At 46.2% G+C, this 18957-nt stretch overlaps 1 pseudogene; it reads left to right on the top strand.

The window, feature by feature from the left end:
* LOC104665807 overlaps window positions 1–17105 on the top strand; it is an 82896-nt pseudogene extending 65791 nt beyond the window's left edge.
* Window positions 17106–18957: the final 1852 nt, after the last annotated feature.

Raw genomic sequence — 18957 nt, forward strand, 5'->3', positions numbered from 1 at the left:
GCCATCACACCCAGCTAATTTTTGTATTTTTAGTAGAGACAGGGTTTCACTGCCTCTACATTACATAAGATGTAAATGTTTAATAGTAACTTAAGATATGGCCAGTTATTATATTGCCAAGCAGGATGTAAGTTTCATAGCTGGCATAGTCATTTTGTCAACAAAATCCACTGTTACTCACAACCTTCCCTATTTAGAAAGTCACTGCGAGGAGACCCCCAGCACGAGGCAATAACTTCACAGCTGTTCACTGAAGTGCATCACTGAGTTGGAGTTTGGGGCCAGCTTAGAACTCACATATTGGCCAAAGTAACACCTCTGGGATTCCAATTCTAGAGGAATATTTTAACCTGTCCAATCGGAACCAGCTGAACTGTTCACACCCCTGTGTGGCTAGTGCAAGCTACTGAGAGAACGGGTCTTTAACGACTGTCACTTTAAAAACTACTGTCACTTTAAGTTTGAAGTGCCCAAATATATTTTCGGGAGGCGTGAGTATATTTTCATGGTGTACGTAGAATGTAGGCACTAAACTACCCGGGCTTGACTCTCAGCCTCTCTCTTACTAGTTATATGACTCTGGGTAAATTTGTCAAGCTTGCTGTGCCTCGGTTTCCTCATCCGGAAAACAGGCATACTAACCGTGTCTACCTCGTATTGTTTTCAGGAGGATTCATGGACTAATACATGTAAAACACTTACATTGGTCCTCGCGCAGAGGAAGGGCCAATGAACATTCACCATGGTCGTCACTGCTGTCCCCTGGCCATCCTCCTTCCTCATGATATCACCTTCAACCCCTCCGTCCCCGGCCCTGCTCTTGCTCCTGCTATTCGTTCTCACCTCTCAGACTGTGGTCATTCAACAATAAAGACCTATTGGACCAGCCAGATACCGGAGACTATGCTAAGTGTGAAGGACACAGTTTGCCCTTTCTTCTTAGAGTCCACTAGAGGAAACAGACAAGGAGTCAGGCAGTTTCAAGGCAGTATGCTAAGAGCTAGGGTGTGGGTAGGCATGGCCTGCCATGGGGGCACCTGCCCCCCATGTGGCCAGAGAGGTCTTCCTGAACAGAGAAACCTGGCAGGTGAGCAGAAATTAGACAGTTGAGGGGTGAAGAAGAAAATTCCAGAAAGAGGGAAAAGCACACAGAGGGGCCTGGAGGCAGGAGAGCCAGTAAGACCAGCTCAGGGAAATCAAAAGAGCTCATTCTGACTGGAAACGGAGTCAGGGAAGGTGGACAGGGTGGAGAGTTCTGAGGGGTGATGATGTTGAGCCCAGCAAGGCCAGATTATTAAGGAGTCTGAGGCCTTAATATAATCTCCCAGGTCTCCCTGTTCCAATGGGGAACACCCAAAGAATGTTGAATAGGGGAATGATATGATTGTATTTCCATTTCAAAACATCGCTCTGGCTGCTGGCTGCAGACTACATCACAGGGGGTTAAGAATGGAGCCATGGAGACCAGTCAGGAGGCACTGGATCTAGGCAGGATGGTGGCCTGATCCAGGATGCCAGCGGGAACTGGGGATGGAGAAGAACAGACAGGTTCATGAGCTACTAGGAGGAGCTGTGAGGCTGATGTGATGATGGACTAGATAGTGGACAGTGGAGCCCTGACCCTGTCCCAGGCCCTGAGCTCTGGATCCTGTGATGCCACCCAGCCTGTCTTCCTATCTGCAGCCTCACCTGCCCCCACATGCCCCTTGCCTGGCAGCCTGGCATTCTGCTTCCCCGAATACGATCCTAAACTGGTCCCCTCTGATCCCACCAGGATTGCTTGGGCACCTCTACGCTCACCTGGGAACACAGTGGCTCCCCACCTCCCTTTTCATTCAAGCAGCTGACCCGCCCATTGCTCCCTCCACCTGGAGGTGTCTTCCCTGCTCTTCGGGACCTAGATCTCTCTCATTCTCAGGTCTCTGCTGAAACATCGCTTCCTCAAAGGATGCTTCCCTGGGCTCCCCCACTATGCTCTTCCTTGGAACACTGACGAGTTGTCTGTGTTTGTGGAGTTTCTGCAGTTTCTGCCCATCCCCTACCTCCCCCATAACATATACCCTTTGAATATCAGTCCAGGAGGACCCTTCTGCCTTGCTTTCCATTGTCTCCCAGGCATCTAGTGCTGTGCCTGAGATGCGCTGCTGCTCCACACATCGTTGTGGAATGAGTAATGAGTGAGGGAAGCACGCACTGTCCCCAACCATTAGTCAGAGCAGCTCCTTTCATAGTCCAGACCTTGCCTGCCTCTCAAGCTTCATCTCTAACCTCACCCCTACACACATACACTGCACATACACACACACACACACACACACACACACACACACACACACTTCAGGCTCTATGATGCCAATCTGATTACAATTCCCCACTGCCAAACCTTTGCACTCATGGGTTCCCTCACAGCCCTCCCATTAACCCAGTTCACCCCTAGGGATCCTCCAAACCCCAGCTCAGACATGACCTTTCAGGAAGCCTTTCCCTACCAACCATCACAACTAAGTCACTCTCCTCTCCCTCTGCTCCCTCTGTACCCCATCATTATTGCACCTGGAGATCACCATGAATTTGAATTCTCTGCATGTGTCTCCTAGTGGACTTGAGAGTAGACCCGATCTTTCAACTCTGGAACCACAGACGCCTCAGGGCTTCTGGAAGAATCGCACTGTTACCAGGGTTATATTGCCCCCTCCTCTCTCTTCAGAAAGACCTGCCCACCCTCTCAAGGCCCTCATGCCAGCAGCCTTCTGCTCTTAGACAGGGAGCTGACTGATGTGTCAAGCCTTGCCCTTGTCCTTCCACAGCTGGGGCAAGAGGCAAATTACAATTCTGCTTCCGCCTCTTTCATCCCCAATATTTTCTTTTTTTTTTTTTTTTGAGATGGAGTCTCACTCTATCACCCAGTCTGGGGTGCATTGATGTGGTCTTGGCTCACTGCAACCTCCGCCTCCCAGGTTCAAGCGATTCTCCCACCTCAGTCTCCCGAGTAGTTCAGACTACAGGCGTGGGCCACCACACCCGGATAATTTTTGTATTTTTAGTAGAGACAGGGTTTCACTATGTTGGCCAGGCTAGTCTCGAACTCCTGACCTCATGATCTGCCCGCCTAAGCCTCCCAAAGTACTGGGATTACAGGAGTGAGCCACCATGCCCGGCATCATCCCCAACATTTTCATACAAATAAAAGTAAATGCAGGTCTGGTGCGGTGCCTCATGCCTGTAATCCCAGCATTTTGGGAGACCGAGGTGTGTAGATCATTTGAGGTCAGGAGTTTGAGACCAACCTGGCCAACATGGTGAAACCTTATCGCTACTAAAAATACAAAAATTAGCTAGGTGTGGTGGTGCATGCCTGTAGTCCCAGCTATACAGGAGGCTGAGGCAGAAGAATTGCTTGAACCCGGGAGGCAGAGGTTGCAGTGGCCCAAGATTGTGCCACTGTACTCCAGCCTGTGTGACAGAGCAAGATCCCCATCTCAAAAAAAAAAAAAAAAAAAAATTAAATGCACAGATAGACATCCAAAACCAAAAATCAATAATGATGGCTTCTTCTGGAAGGTGAGGAACAGAAACATGGGGTCCGAGGAGGGAAGGAGACTTCACTCAACATCCTTTGTCTCCTTTTAACCAGGAGAATGCATTAGTGCTTATTGCATTGTAATAACAAAGTAGTTACTAAGCCAGAAATACATGAAGGGCAAAAATCTTTAAGAAGGAAGAGGTACCAGGTCAGGGCTTCGGGAAGCATGCAGTGGGGACAGGACCACCCAGGCTGGGAAGAGGCTGCATTTGCACGTCTGCCTCCTCTTCTGCCCCGCCCTTCTCCACCCCATCGGGAGGGGAACAAGCAGAGATCCCCATCCCCAGTCAAAAAAAAAAAGTGAGCCATCAACTGTATCTTCCTGACCCAAGAGTTACAGATGGAGCAGGAGAAGAAGCTTACACACCCGCAAATGACGTGTCCTGGAGACTTCCATTTCCAGCACCTGGGTTCCAGGACTGCTTCAGTGAAGGGCTCAGTGAAGTATGTGCCTTTATAGGCCTTCCATGGATGCAGAAGTGCAAACAGCTATCCACATGCCATGTAAGGCACCCATGATGGAAACACGTGCCAGGTACAGATGTGGGTGGAGAAAAGGGTAAAGCCTTTTCTTTTCTTTTTTTTCCCTTTTGAGACGAAGTCTCGCTCTTGTTTCCCAGGCTGGAGTGCAATGGTGCGATCTTGGCTCACTGCAACCTCCACCTCCTGGGTTCAAGTGATTCTCCTGCCTCAGCCTCCCAAGTAGCTGGGATTACAGGCGCCCACCACCACGCCCAGATAATTTTTTTGTATTTTTATTAGAAACGGAGTTTCACCATGTTGGCCAGGTTGGTCTCAAACTCCTGACTTCAGGAGTTGATCCACCCACCTTGGCCTCCCAGAGTGCTGGGATTACAGGCATGAGCCACCGCGCCCAGCCGGCTAAAGCCTTTTTTTCTGACTGCAGCATCAACTGGCCCACCTCTGCCCACCAAGGACCCAGAGCCAGGAAGGCTCAGTTCGTGGCTACCTGAGGGCTCCAGGACACACAGTCCATTCATCAGGGCAGTGAGTCTAGGGACCACTTGGCAATCGGTACCACTCCTTCTCCCAGGAGAAAGTGACTTCATTGTCCCAAGAGAAAGGGAGAAAAGAAATCCCTTCATGGGTTAGAAAGCAGGTTGCTTCCCCCCCCGCCCCCCCCCCCGCCCCGCCGCTCTCCTTTATGAATCTAGTTGTTGAACCTACCTTTGGCTGTTATGTCTCTCCATAATTATGCACAAGGCAAGAGAAAGCAACAACTGTAACTTGAGACTCAGCAATTCAGTTTAACCACCCCAAATAACTGACAGCGCGGGTATAAAACATCCCGCAACAATGCCGGCCCAATGGCTATTACAGTGATTTACTCTGGACCACATGAAGTTCAGCGGCCGGGGAATAGGGCAGAGCCTTAAACAGGCTTTCATGCCTGTGTCGTAAATTCAGATCATTGCTTCAAAGATGGTGCCAAAGTGCTGGTAACCCAAAGTCAAGGGGCCTGGGTTTTGTTTTCCAGGGCAAAGGGACACCATCAATGATGGGAGAGTTCTGCAGAGGTGACCCAGGGATGGGTTCCCTGCCACGTCTTCCCCAGCTTTGTCTCTTTGGCCTAGAAGAAGAGGCATAAAAGGTGTCAGCGGCCCCAGTGCTCGGTAAATCACTGGGTGTGAATCAGTGGGGCTTCGTGATGGCCTTAAGGGGTCCTTTCTCCTAGAGGCCAAGCCCAGAAGGCCCCACACTCGATGACCCCATCAATGGGTCATCAGGCCTTGCTCAGTTACAGAAGAGACCTCTTCCAGGGTTAGAAAGAGGTGATGGGAGAAGAGTCCTCAATTCCCACAAAGAAATAGCCTCAACCCACTATTTGGGTGGGAATTAAAGGAAAACGCAACGTGCTGATACTGACCACTTAATTATCTCTAACATTTAATGAGCTTGGGCTTTATGCCAGGATTACTGCTACTGGGGGGAAAAAAAACAGATTTTGTTTCAGAGCCAAAAAGACCAATGAGAAAAAGAAGTGTATATATTATATTTGAGATGAATATTAGTCATTCATCAACAACAGCTACCATCTATTAAGAGAACACTTGGCCGGGCGCGGTGGTTCAAGCCTGTAATCCCAGCACTTTGGGAGGCCGAGACGGGCTGATCACAAGGTCAGGAGATCGAGACCATCCTGGCTAACCCGGTGAAATCCCGTCTCTACTAAAAACTACAAAAAACTAGCCGGGCGAGGTGGTGGGCGCCTGTAGTCCCAGCTACTCGGGAGGCTGAGGCAGGAGAATGGCGTAAACCCGGGAGGCGGAGCTTGCAGTGAGTTGAGATCCGGCCACTGCACTCCAGCCGGGGTGACAGAGCGAGACTCCGTCTCAAAAAAAAAAAAAAAAAAAAAGAGAACACTTTACCCCAATATTTACCTGGAGAGGGAAATATTTTAACTGCCGTTTTGCAGGAAACAGAAGTTAAGAAACTGATCCACAATCTTACCGTTAGTTATACCTAGGTATATGCATGCTCTTTTATAGGATATTGGTATATTTATTTTATATTTTAAATTTAGAATTGGAAGTGGTTTACACTTAGTGATTAGGTATTTTGAAACATAAAGAACAACTGTGTGGCAGGATATGATGGCACTTGCCTGTAATCTCAACACCTTAGGAGGCCAAGGCAGGAGAATTGCTTAAACCCAGGAGTCTGAGATCAGCCTGAGCAACACAGCAAGACCTCCCCATCTCAAACAACAAAACAAACAACAAGAAAAGAATTGTTTTAACTATTTTTAAGCATTTCTGGAAAAGAAATGTCTTTATTTTATTGGATGTAGTAGAGAAACCATTTGGCACAACAGCAGCCATCTCTAGCATGTTTCCTAAGTCGAAAGAGTTGAGAAACAGTCCATGACCCAGGAAGGCCGAGTGGTTCGGGAGACCTGGGGTCTGATCCCAGCCTGACACTCACTTGCTGTGTTACCTGAGTCAAGCCCCTCCTCTTTCTGGGCCTTGGATTCATCTTCGAAGGTAAGAAGGCCGATTTCTCAGGTTCCCTCCATCCCAGCCCTAAAGCTTGGGATATAATTGGTGCACTCTTGGGGCAGGCTGCCACCTGGATACCCCATCCTGAGTGATACAAAACAGAATTTTCCTAGAGGAGTGGAACCAAGAGGGCTACTTTGTTCAAGGCCCTTTGTGCATTCTCTTGCCTCGCTGTGCTTGTAGAGCTAGATTTGCACTGTCTTCAGGCCCTACAAGAGTCTTGGGTTTTGTGTAGCGGAAGCTTCTGCCGTGAACACCACCATAATGGCCTGGTCCAGAGATGGCAAATGCGTTTTCTCTCATTTGCACAATGGTAGTCAGGGTCCAGTCAGGGGACAGAAATCACACCAGTGAATTTAATAGTCAGCACTGAACATGAGGAATTGTTAGCTAGGTATCCAAAAGGGTATAAACGGAACTCTAGGGTATCATGGAGATGGCAACTATGGAAAGCAGCTCCACCCACACAGCCAGAGCCCAAAGGAAGTATTGAAACATGGAAGGTTGGAAAAGGCAAAATTCAGACCTCTGAGGAAGGGGCTGGCAGGCTGGTGCCACTGTCTTTGAGGGGCACAACGAGGGTGGTGTCACAAATTTTTGAAAGACTGCAAACTGGCTCAGCTTTTGCCACAAGAAGAAACTGCTGTTGTCTGGAAGGACAAGCATTGCCTGGGTGATGTGCACAGGAACCACAAGCAGATAGGAAGGAGGGATACTGCTCCTCCTCCTCCTCCTCCTCCTCCCTCTCCTCTTCCCCCCTTCCCCTCCCCCTCCTCTCCCTCCTCCTCCTCCTCCTGGCTGGTTGTTTTCCTCTAGCTCCCCCTGGTGGGCAGAGTCGCAGCCCCAGCATCACAAAGCGGGTATGGAAGGGTGAGTTTGGAGCTGAGAAGGCTCCAAACTCACCACCTGGCCCAGCCACCTTCTTTGGGTTTGGTTGTAGCTTCCTGGAGTGCAGCATTGAGGCTTATGGGGCCTTGTCATCTTGTAATAACTTGGTGATGTCAGCCATAAGCCCAGAAAAGAGAAGTGGTGGCCTGAATGCCACATATTAGCCCTTTCTCTGGTGACTAAATTACCCGCCACAGTCAGCAGGAGAGGTGAGTGCCACTTCCTTACTTCTAAGGGCATGGACAGCTGAGCCACAAAGCCAAGACGATGATCAACAGAGTCCCTCCTCTTCACCTCCCTATCCAGCTCTCTTACCTAATGTCCACAATTAGGTCATGTCCAGAATCCAAAAGTAAAACGTAAACTCTTTACCCAGTGATTTCCTAGGAAATGTGGACTAGAGCAAGGAGAAGGACAGTTGAAAAAGAGGCATGCCCCTGGCCACCACCCTCTCACAGCCAAAGATATTCTTTTCCTAGGACCCTGGAAGGGCAAGAGTGAGGAATGGGAACAGACTCAGACAGTAGTGTGAGCCAAGCACTCCCCAAGAATTCAGCCCAGAGAAGAGCCAGTCAGAAAGCTGGTAAGGCTTTGGATTCAGGCAGCCATGGGTTAAAGTCTCAGGTCAGCCACTTTCTTTGTGTTTATAATTAAGTAACATACCATCTCTGTCCCTAAATTAGGTGGGCAAAAAACATAGATTCGTATGTTTTTATATATATATATATATATATATATATTTTTTTTTTTTTTTTTTTCTGAGACGGAGTCTTGCTCTGCCACCCAGGCTGGAGTGCAGTGGCCGGATCTCAGCTCACTGCAAGATCCGCCTCCCGGGTTTTACGCCATTCTCCTGCCTCAGCCTCCCGAGTAGCTGGGACTACAGGCGCCTGCCTCGTCACCGGGCTAGTTTTTTGTATTTTTTAGTAGAGACGGGGTTTCACCGTATTAGCCAGGATGGTCTCGATCTCCTGACCTCGTGATCCGCCCGTCTCGGCCTCCCAAAGTGCTGGGATTACAGGCTTGAGCCACCGCGCCCGGCCTGTTTTTTAAAATTTCAACTTCATTTCTATTTTGCTGATGAGAAATAATAATTCTAGTCTTTTCCATGGGGGTTTCAGGAGGATTTCGGTGGTGTGGCAGAGCTGGCTCGTATGGCTCATGGGAGCAGATTGCATGCTCCCTTCCCAGTTCTGCAGAGAGCTCACATTGGTATCCTGAAATCCACCACAGTAGGAGCTGCGCTACCAATCAGTGATGCTCAGTTTTGGTTTTTGGAGACCCAGATCACTAGTGCACCACAGATCCCCTTCTCTTCCCAAGGCCTGCATCAAGGTTGGGAGGTGAGAAGAGGTGGAGGGTACATTTGGTCATAGAAAAGGGTCCATCCGTTTTCAGCCAGGGCTTCACACAGATCAGCCCCAAGATGAAGCTTGCTCTTGTCTGCAAAGCATCTGTGCAATGCTTCTCTCATCCCCTTTCTGTGCCACCTTTGAGCATGGACCCTCTGCCTGGCTGTCCTTGTTCCCTCCCTGTACACACACTAGAAAGCACTTCCCGGCCGGGCGCAGTGGCTCACGCTTGTAATCCCGGCACTTTGGGAGGCCGAGGTGGGTGGATCACGAGGTCAGGAGATTGAGACCATCCTGGCTAACGCGGTGAAACCCCATCTCTACTAAAAATACAAAAAATTAGCCGGTCGTGGTGGCAGGGGCCTGTAGTCCCAGCTATACTCGGGAGGCTGAGGCAGGAGAATGGTGTGAACCCGGGAGGCGGAGCTTGCAGTGAGCTGAGATCTCGCCACAGCACTCCAGCCTGGGCGACAGAGAGAGACTCCGCCTCAAAAAAAAAAGAAAGAAAGAAAGAAAGCACTTCCCTTGCAGCTCTGGTGACAAAAGAGCTCTCTGCTCTCCTCACTCATCTCTAGCCCCATGAGTGTGCATAAACACTTGTATATAAAAAAGTGTATACACACTTTTTTAAGTGTGAATAAAATCCTTCCCTCCTCACCTTCCTCAAATACTATTATTAATGTTTTTAAACTTTTGGAAACAAAACACCAGGAAATTCTGTCTCACATCTACCTTGAGCTCAGGAGCACAGGGTGACTCTCTGTTTGAATGAGAGAAAGAGGAGGAGGGAAATACTAGAAAGGAAAAATAGGTTAATATGGCAAAAATTTCAGGCCATAAATACATTCTATAATTCTGACCTTTTGAGTCCCCCCACCCCCGCCTCCTCCCGCTAGCTAATAGCACTCTCACACTTCTCTGTTGAGGTTGGAAGGACAAATAATGTCAATAAATGGTCTGTACAGTGCCTAGCACATAGTAGGTCCTCAATAAATGGTGGCTTCTTTCACCTTCATTGAGGCTCTGCATGAAGACAAGATTCAGTGGGGATAGAAAGCGAGAAACAGGTGCCTCATCCTTCTTTCCCTTGCATGGTGGCAGGGACTATGACCCATTGGTGATCCATTGGGTTGGTCGTGTGACCCCTCCTTTGGGCTTTGATAAGCAGATACTGGTACATTAATAATGGGGAAAAAAACACACACACATACTCAGTTAACATGCAATGTCCTCTTAGGTGAAGCAGAAAGACTGATGGAATATTCGAAAAGTGGATGAAACCAGTAATGCTCCCTTGGAGCATGGAATCTTGACGAGCCACCATCTTCTCGGATGGTTTCCCCTCAGTCCCTTTCCAAGCCTTCCTCTTGCCTGTTGTTCCAACTCTACAAGTTTCACCTGGTCAGTTTCATCCATAATCATAACTGCCATGCACCTCTCCACGCCATCCATTGATGACTCCAATTCCATTCTTCTCAGCCCTGAACACCAGATTGTATTTGCAGCTCTCTTTTGAGCATTTCCAATAGATTCCACAGACAGCCCCACACTCGATACATTCCGTCTTGAACTCTTCATCTTCCCCCCTCTCCTGGCACTGACCATCATCTGCCCTCTCCATCCTAGTGAAGGTTACTTCCACCTCTAGTCATCCCAAGCACCTCCTTCATGTTCATTCCTCATATCAGTTGATTCTAAGTTCCTGTGGTTCTGCTCTTTAATCATGCCTGCCTCTGCAGCCCTTCTGTCCAGGAGATTAGAGCAGCCCTTGTTTCTCACAGGGTCACCAAATTCTCCTACAAATTCCTTTCTCTGCCCTCCTGTCTTGGCCCCTTCAATCCAGCCATCACTGCCTAAAACAAATCTGAATGTATTAAAGCTCCCTATTAAGCGACTCCCTATTACCCATGCGCTGAAGTTAGAACTTGACAAGACACTCACGGCTTTCCAGGATCCAGAGATAATGCCCCGAACTTCAGCCTCATCTATTTACTCTTCTCACACTGCCTATTGCCTGCTCCAGACACACTGAACTACTGATGCTTTCTAGTTCCTTCTGCCTATGGCACCATTTCTCCTTTTGCCCCAGTAAGCCATACTTACTTTTACTACTCCAACTCCAGCACCTCCTCTGTGAAGCCCTCCTGGATTCCTCACCTCTTTGATGAGATTTGATAATTCCCCACTTGAGTCTACTTCTGTCCCTTTTTTGGGCTTTACCGTTACCTTTCCACAGTACAATTCTTTCTTTTATACATCTGTCTTCCCCTCTACTCCGGGCTCATCGAGGAAAGGGAAAATGTCTTTTTTTTTTTTTTTTTTTTTTTTTTTTTGAGATGGATTCTTGTTCTGTGGGCCAGGCTGGAGTGCAGTGGCATGATCTCAGCTCACTGCAAGCTCTGCCTCCCGGATTCATGCTGTTCTCCTGCCTCAGCCTCCGGAGTAGCTGGGACTACAGGCGCCCGCCACCACGCCCAGCTAATTTTTTGTATTTTTAGTAGAGATGGGGTTTCACCGTGTTAGCCAGGATGGTCTCAATCTCCTGACCTCGTGATCCGCCTGCCTTGGCCTCCCAGAGTGCTGGGATTACAGGCGTGAGCCACCGTGCCCAGCCAACATGTCTGAATCAAGTTTTTTTTTCTATACAATGAGAGCCCTCTGATAAGGGGGGTGCAAATAGAATTATGCTGTTGTAAGGTGATTTCATTTGTAAATTAGGAAGTCAGAAGTTTGAAGCATCAGGGATGAAGTGTGATTATGAAATGTGAGGTAGTAAAATCCATTCTAAATGGTTTTGGATAAGATCGGGATGCATAATATTTGCCCTAGAAACCACTTAAAATATTTTTTAATGTATAGCTAAGAAATAAATAGAGGCCAGGCACGGTGGCTCGCGCCTGTAATCCTAGCTCTTTGGGAGGCCAAGGGGGGGAGGATCATGAGGTGAGGAGTTCAAGACCATCCTGGCTAACACGGTGAAACCCTATCTCTACTAAAAATACAAAAAATTAGCCGGGCGAGGTGGTGGGTGCCTGTAGTCCCAGCTACTTGGGAGGCTGAGGCAGGAGAATGGCGTGACCCTGGGAGGCGGAGCTTGCAGTGAGCTGAGATTGCGCCACTGCACTCCAGCCTGGGCGACAGAGCAAGACTCCGTCTCAAAAAAAAGAGTGAGACTCCATCTCCAAAAAAAAAAGAGAAACAAATAGAGAAAACAGGCTGGGCGCAGGGCCTTACGCCTGGAATCCCAGCACTTTGGAAGGCCGAGGAGGGCGGTTCATTTGCAGTCAGGAGTTCAAGACTAGCCTGGCCAACATGGTGAAACCCCATCTCTACAAAAAATACAAAAGAAAATTTAGCAGGATGTGGTGGCACGTGCCTGTAGTCCCAGCTACTGGGGAGGCTGAGGCATGAGAAATGCTTAATCCTGGGAGGTGGAGGTTGCAATGAGCTGAAATCATGGCACTGCACACAGAGCAAGACTCCATCTCAAAAACAAGAAAACGAAAGAAACAATAGAGGAAATAAAATGGAATATCAAAAAACATTTGGTGGTTGGGTGCGGTGGCTCAGGCCTGTAATCCCAGCACTTAGGGAGGCCAAGGCAGGCGGAGCACTTGAGGTCAGGCATTTGAGACCAGCCTGGCCAATGTGGTGAAACCTCATCTCTGCTAAAAAAAAAAACAAAAATTATCTGAGTGTAGTGGCACATGCCTGTAGTCCCAGCTACTTGGGAGGCTGAGGCAACAGAATTACTTGAACCTGGAAGGCAGAGGTTGCAGTGAGCCGATAACGCACCATGGCCCTCCTGCCTGGGCAACACAGTGAGACTCTATCTCCAAAAAAAAAAAAAAAAAAAAAAAAATTGGTTGACCCAAAAGAAGGCAGACAAGGAGCAACAAAGAAGAAAAAAACTGAATAAACAAATGGAAAATAAGTTGCAAAACAATATTAGGTTGGTGCAAAAGTAACTGCAGTTTTTGCTGCAATTACTTTTGTACCAACTTAATAGTTTTAAACACAGCCATATCAAAACTTGCTTTCAATGTAAAAGCCTCAAATTGAAAGGCAGAGATTGAGGCCCGGCATGGCGGCTCACACTTATGATTCCAGCACTTTCGGAGGCCAAGACGGGAGGATCACTTGAGCCCAGGAGTTTGAGACCAGGCTGGGCAACATGGTGAAACCCCTTCTCCAAAAAATGCAAAAAAATTAGCCAGACATGGTGGTGCGTGCCTGTAGGCCAAGTGGATGAAAAGTAGAACTCAAGGCCGGGCGCGGTGGCTCAAGCCTATAATCCCAGCACTTTGGGATGCCAAGACGGGCGGATCACGAGGTCAGGAGATCGAGACCATCCTGGCTAACACGGTGAAACCCCATTTCTACTAAAAAATACAAAAAACTAGCCGGGCGCGGTGGCAGGCGCCTGTAGTCGCAGCTACTGGGGAGGTTGAGGCAGGAGAATGGCGTAAACCCGGGAGGCGGAGCTTGCAGTGAGCTGAGATCCGGCCACTGCACTCCAGCCTGGGCGACAGAGCCAGACTCCCTCTCAAAAAAAAACAAAAAAAAAAAGAAAAGTAGAACTCAAATATATGTTATCTACAAGACATAAAGGTTCATTACGAAGACACACATAGACTGAAAATGCTTATAGCTTTATTTATAAGACCCCCAAACTGAAAACAACCCAAATATACATTTAACAGATGAACAAATCGTGGTATAGCAATAAAATATAATTTTACTCAGCAATCAAAATAGAAACTGTACTACTCATACCAACATGGATAAATCTCATAAAGACATTAGGAAGAACGAAAGACTTCAGATCCAAAAGAGTACACACTGCATGATTCCATTGATACAAAGTTCTGGAACAAGCAAAGTTTATCTACAGTTAACGTTAACAGTGGTTGACTAAAAGAGTCGAATTGACTCCAGATAGACATGAGGAAACTTTCTAAGGTGATAGGAAAGTTTTATTTCTTGATTGTGATGGTGATTATATAAATGCGTTCATCTGAGGAAACTCATTGAACCGTGTGCTTAAAATGTGTGTGATTTAAGGTATGTAAATTCATACCCCCAAAAAATCGATTGTTAAAAAAAAAGAGGATGAAAATGTGAAATGGTTAAGCCACTGTGGAAAGCAATTTGGCAGTTCTTCAAAAAGTTAAAAATAGAATTATCATATGACCCAGCAATCCCACTCCCAGGTATATTCACAAAAGAACTGAAAACAGGTACTGAAACAAACACATATACACGCGTGCTCGTGGCCACAGCATTCACAATATCCAAAAGCTGGTAACAACCAGAATGTCCATCAGCAGATACATGAAATCAACCAATCGTGGCATAGACATTAAAGGAAATCAAAATAGCACACCCAAAACCAAAAATTGGACGTATTTTGAGATCAGAGGGCCTGCAAACAGAAGTAGGCCTGCAAAGCTGCCTTTTGTGGAAGACACTTGCATCTATAAAGAAAATCTGCACGGATGCAGCCAGGCTTTCTCTGAGGCCTTCCCTTGTCTAATCTAGGAAAGATTAACTGAGCGTCTGACACCTTTAAAAGTCTGGAAGAAACATTTGCCATCTATTATCTCTGAGGGCTGCTACCTGTGAAGTTTCATTTACATTACAAGACCACCTTTGCTAGCCACACCTCCCCCTCTCCCCGTCCCGTAATCTAAGCCCTTATTCTTTCTGCAACCTCAAGATATTGTATAAGCTTCCGAACCCTATTGAGGGGTTGGAGTAATTACTCTGTGGTTTTCTCCCATGTGCACATTAATAAATCTGTGTGCCTTTTCTCTTATTAATTTGCCTTTTGTCAGTTGATTTTTCAGCAAAATTTCACAGGGCAAAGGAGGAGTTTTCCCTTGTGCCCTACAACATAGAATGAAAGAAATACCATTTGGCAATAAAAAGGAACGAAGTACTGATATGTACTACAGCATGGGTGAGCATTGAAAACATTATGCTGAGTGAAAGCCAGACACAAAAAAATCACATCTCATAGGATCCTATTTATATGAAATATCCAGAATATTTAAATCCAGAGAGAAGGCACAGGCCAAGGACTGAGAGAGGGGTAATAGGTTTTCTTCTGGAGTGATGAAAATGGGGACCAGACAGAGGTGGTGGTTGCACCACATTGTGAATATACTAAATGCCCCTGAATCGTTCATTTTTCAATGGTTACTTTTATGTTATCTGAATTTCACGTCAATAAAAAGAGATTTCTTTCTACTTCCAACCAAGAAAGCGTAACGGAAACCAGATTTACCCCCGTGCCTGAAACAACCAAAAAGAATGGAGAAAATATATGAAACAGCAGTTTCCAGGACACTTGGTAGCAGGCAACAAAGGACAGTGATCCCTGCGTGATAAGGAACAAATGATGGGAAGCCTATGACCGCCCCAGCTGATGGACTTGAAAGAGTTTCCAGGCCACAGCACATGGAGCAGTAATTCAAGCAGAATCCAGCAGACCCCTCAATCGAGGAGACACAGCTAAGAGTCTGGAAAGACCCAGACAGTAAGAGGAATACAATAACTATAGGAATACAAAATATCTTATTAAAACAAAAAACAAGCTGTAACTCAGAATGTCTGGCATCCAATTAAAAATTACTGGGTATAATAAAGAAGCTAAAAAATATGATCCAAAATGAGGAGAAAAATTACCAGTTTAAACCAACCCAGAACAAATGCAGATGTCAGGATTAGCAGAGATAGACATTAAAACAGTTATTATATTTCATGTGTTCAAAAAGTTAAGCAGAGACAAGGAAGATAATACCAGAGGGCTGGGAGAAGACACGCAAACTGAACTTCTACAGATGCAGACTACAATGTGAGATGAAAAATACTGTGGGCTGGGTCCAGTGGCTTATGCCTGTAATCCCAGCACTTTGGGAGGCTGAGGCAGGCAGATCACTTGAGGTCAGGAAGGATCACTTGAACCTGGAAGACGGAGGTTGCAGTGAGCTGAGATCACTGCATTGCACTACACCCTGGGTGACAGAGCGAGACTATGTCTCAAGAAAAACAAAAAGGAAAAAAAATACTGTGGATGGGATTAATAGCGGATGAGACACGCAGAAGAAGAAAATAGTAAATTTGAATAGATAGCAGTAAAAATTACCCAAAATGAAACAAAGAGAATTTTTAAAATGCAAAGAGCATCAGTAAACCATGAGATGACTTCAAGCAGTCCCCAAAGGAGAGGAAAGAGAGAAAGGAAAAAATTATTGAAGAAAATTATTGGCTAAAATTTTACAAAATTTGATGAAAAGTATAAATCCACAAATCCAAGGAGCTCAACAAACTCCAAGCACAAGGAATTTGGAAGTTCATTATAATAAAAATGCTCCCAACCAGTGTGAAAGAGAAAGTCTTAAAAAGCATTCAGAGGGAAAAAAAACCCCACATTATGTACAGAGAAACAGAAGTAGGGACAGCAATAAACGACTTGCTAGAAACAATCCAAAAAAGTAAGACAGTGGAGCAGTATCTTTAAAATACTAAAACAAAGAAACTATTAACCTAAAATTCTCTGTGGTAAAAAAAAAAAATATCTTTCAAAAACGAAAGCAAAATGAAGACTTTATTAGGCATACAAAAGCTGAAAGACTTAATTAGAACAGACACACATTACATGAAAGGTTTTTTTAAAAGTTCAGGTTTTCCTGCCAATGGGGCATGAGGATCCAGTGTTCCATTCTAGCGGGAAAATGTGGACCTGGCTGAAGAGCAGGCCTATATAATGTTTGAGAAGATCATGAAATACATCGGGGAGAATCTGCTGCCACTTGACAGGCCCAACGGCACCTACGCTATGCGAGTGAGAAGATTCTGAAGTTGGCTGCCAGTATCTCCAGGGACAAGCTGGTGTTGCTGGGAACCTGCTTCGGAAAATTCACTAAGACCCACAAGTTTCAGGTGCACATCACAGCTCTGGATTACCTGGTACCCTATGCCAAGTATAAAGTGCAGATAAAGCCTAGAGCTTCTTCCTGGAGCAGATCAGTCCTTCCTGTATGAGAACCATCTGTTGAAATATGGTCTGGGTTGAATCACCAAAAAGACTTCTCGGTACCAGCGAGTGGTGGTGTGCTCCATGGCAGACATTCCTTGGGTTTTGGGGTGGCAGGAAAATCTACACAAGACTGCAGAAAAGTGGACCTCCTGGTGATTGTGGTATTTCATCATGCAGACACTGGGAAATATGTGAGACATGAAATGACACTGATTTAAAACAAAGTCAAGGCCTCACAGCTGTGTGGAAGGGCCAGGCTTTGTTCCCTGTGTTTGTGTAGACTCCACTATCCTGTTGAACTTTGTCAACACTGTGACCTCTTCAGGGACTCCTCCGTTTACTATTCTCTCTACCACTGACAAATGCAGGCTGGATTCTTACTGTATAGAAATGGCTTTAGGCCGGGCGCGGTGGCTCAAGCCTGTAATCCCAGCACTTTGGGAGGCCGAGACGGGCGGATCACGAGGTCAGGAGATCGAGACCATCCTGGCTAACACGGTGAAACCCCGTCTCTATTAAAAAATACAAAAAACTAGCCGGGCGAGGTGGCGGGCGCCTGTAGTCCCAGCTACTCGGGACCCTGAGGCAGGAGAATGGCGTGAACCCGGGAGGCGGAGCTTGCAGTGAGCTGAGATCCGGCCACTGTACTCCAGCCTGGGCAACAGAGTGAGACTCCGTCTCAAAAAAAAAAAAAAAAAAAGAAATGGCTTTAAAATGGAGTTTCAGATCTTTGTGTTTGCACTAAATAGAATATTCTGTTCTGTATTTGAATCAGAGGGCTTCTTGTTCTGAATAACAGGTTCAAAATCATTGGAACTGAAGACAAGAATATCTGTGATATAACACTTTGGTTTCCAAACTCATAAGAGCAAAATGGATTTTCTCTGTTGTTTATTCACATCATGAAAGATAGATATTGTGCCACTTCTGGGATTTTACAAATGAAATTTGGCTAAAATAACAGGAGAAATTTATTCAGCTATTTTTCTATACAGTAAATTCTGTATGGTGTGGAAGGAAAACTTGGGTTCAAACCCCGGTTCTGCTGCCGACCAGCTATATGGCCTTGGATGAGTCATTCAACTTTAATAAGCATCATTTTCTTTTTCTGTTTAAAAAAACCACAAAACTTTGTTTCAAAACCTTAATCATTTACCTAAGAATGGTTTTTAGAATTAGAAATCAGGCTGGGCGTGGTGGCTCATGCCTGTAATCCCAGCACTTTGGGAGGCCAAGGTGGGTGGATCAGATGAGGTCAGGAGTTCAAGATCAGCCTGGCCAATGTGGTGAAACCCCGTCTCTACTAAAAATACAAAAAATTAGCTGGGCATGGTGGCACATGCCTGTAATCCCAGCTACTCAGGAGGCTGAGGCAGGAGAATCACTTGAACCCGGGAGGTGGAGGCTGCAGTGAGCCAAGATCGTGCCATTGTGCTCTAGCCTGGGCAACAAGAACAAAACTCCATCTCAAAAAAAAAAGAATTAGGAATCATAATTGTAAAGCATCTAGCACAGTGCCTGGGAAATGTTATGTACTGAATAAATGGTAAGAGTTATTTTTCTAGTACATATATCATATATTTCTATTATGAGGTGTGGGGTCTTATGAGTGTCATTTGATTACATTTTCTTGTTTTTGTTGTTGTTGTTGTTTGCTTTGTTTTATGAGAAAGAGTCTCATTCTGTCACCCAGGTTGGAGTGCAATGGGCGCCATCTCAGGTCACTGCAACCTCCGCCTCCTGGGTTCAAGTGATTCTCCTGCCTTAGCCTCCTGAGTAGCTGGTATTACAGGCACGTGCCACCACGCCCAGCTAATTTTTTTGTATTTTTAGTAGAGATGAGGTTTCACCATATTGGCCAGGCTGGTCTCAGACTCCTGACCTCAAGTGATCCACCCGCCTCGGCTTCCCAAAGTGCTGAGATTACAGGTGTAGGCCACCACACCTGGCCTACATTATCTTGTTTTTTTACAAGCTGTTTCCTCGGTCTTTTTCTTGGATGGAATGATCCCAGACTGAAATTTTTTTTTATTTTATGACTTTGATTTCATGAAACATAATTTACTCACA

Source organism: Rhinopithecus roxellana, chromosome 11, assembly GCF_007565055.1.
Source record: "Rhinopithecus roxellana isolate Shanxi Qingling chromosome 11, ASM756505v1, whole genome shotgun sequence".
NCBI classification, from domain to species: Eukaryota; Metazoa; Chordata; class Mammalia; order Primates; family Cercopithecidae; genus Rhinopithecus; species Rhinopithecus roxellana.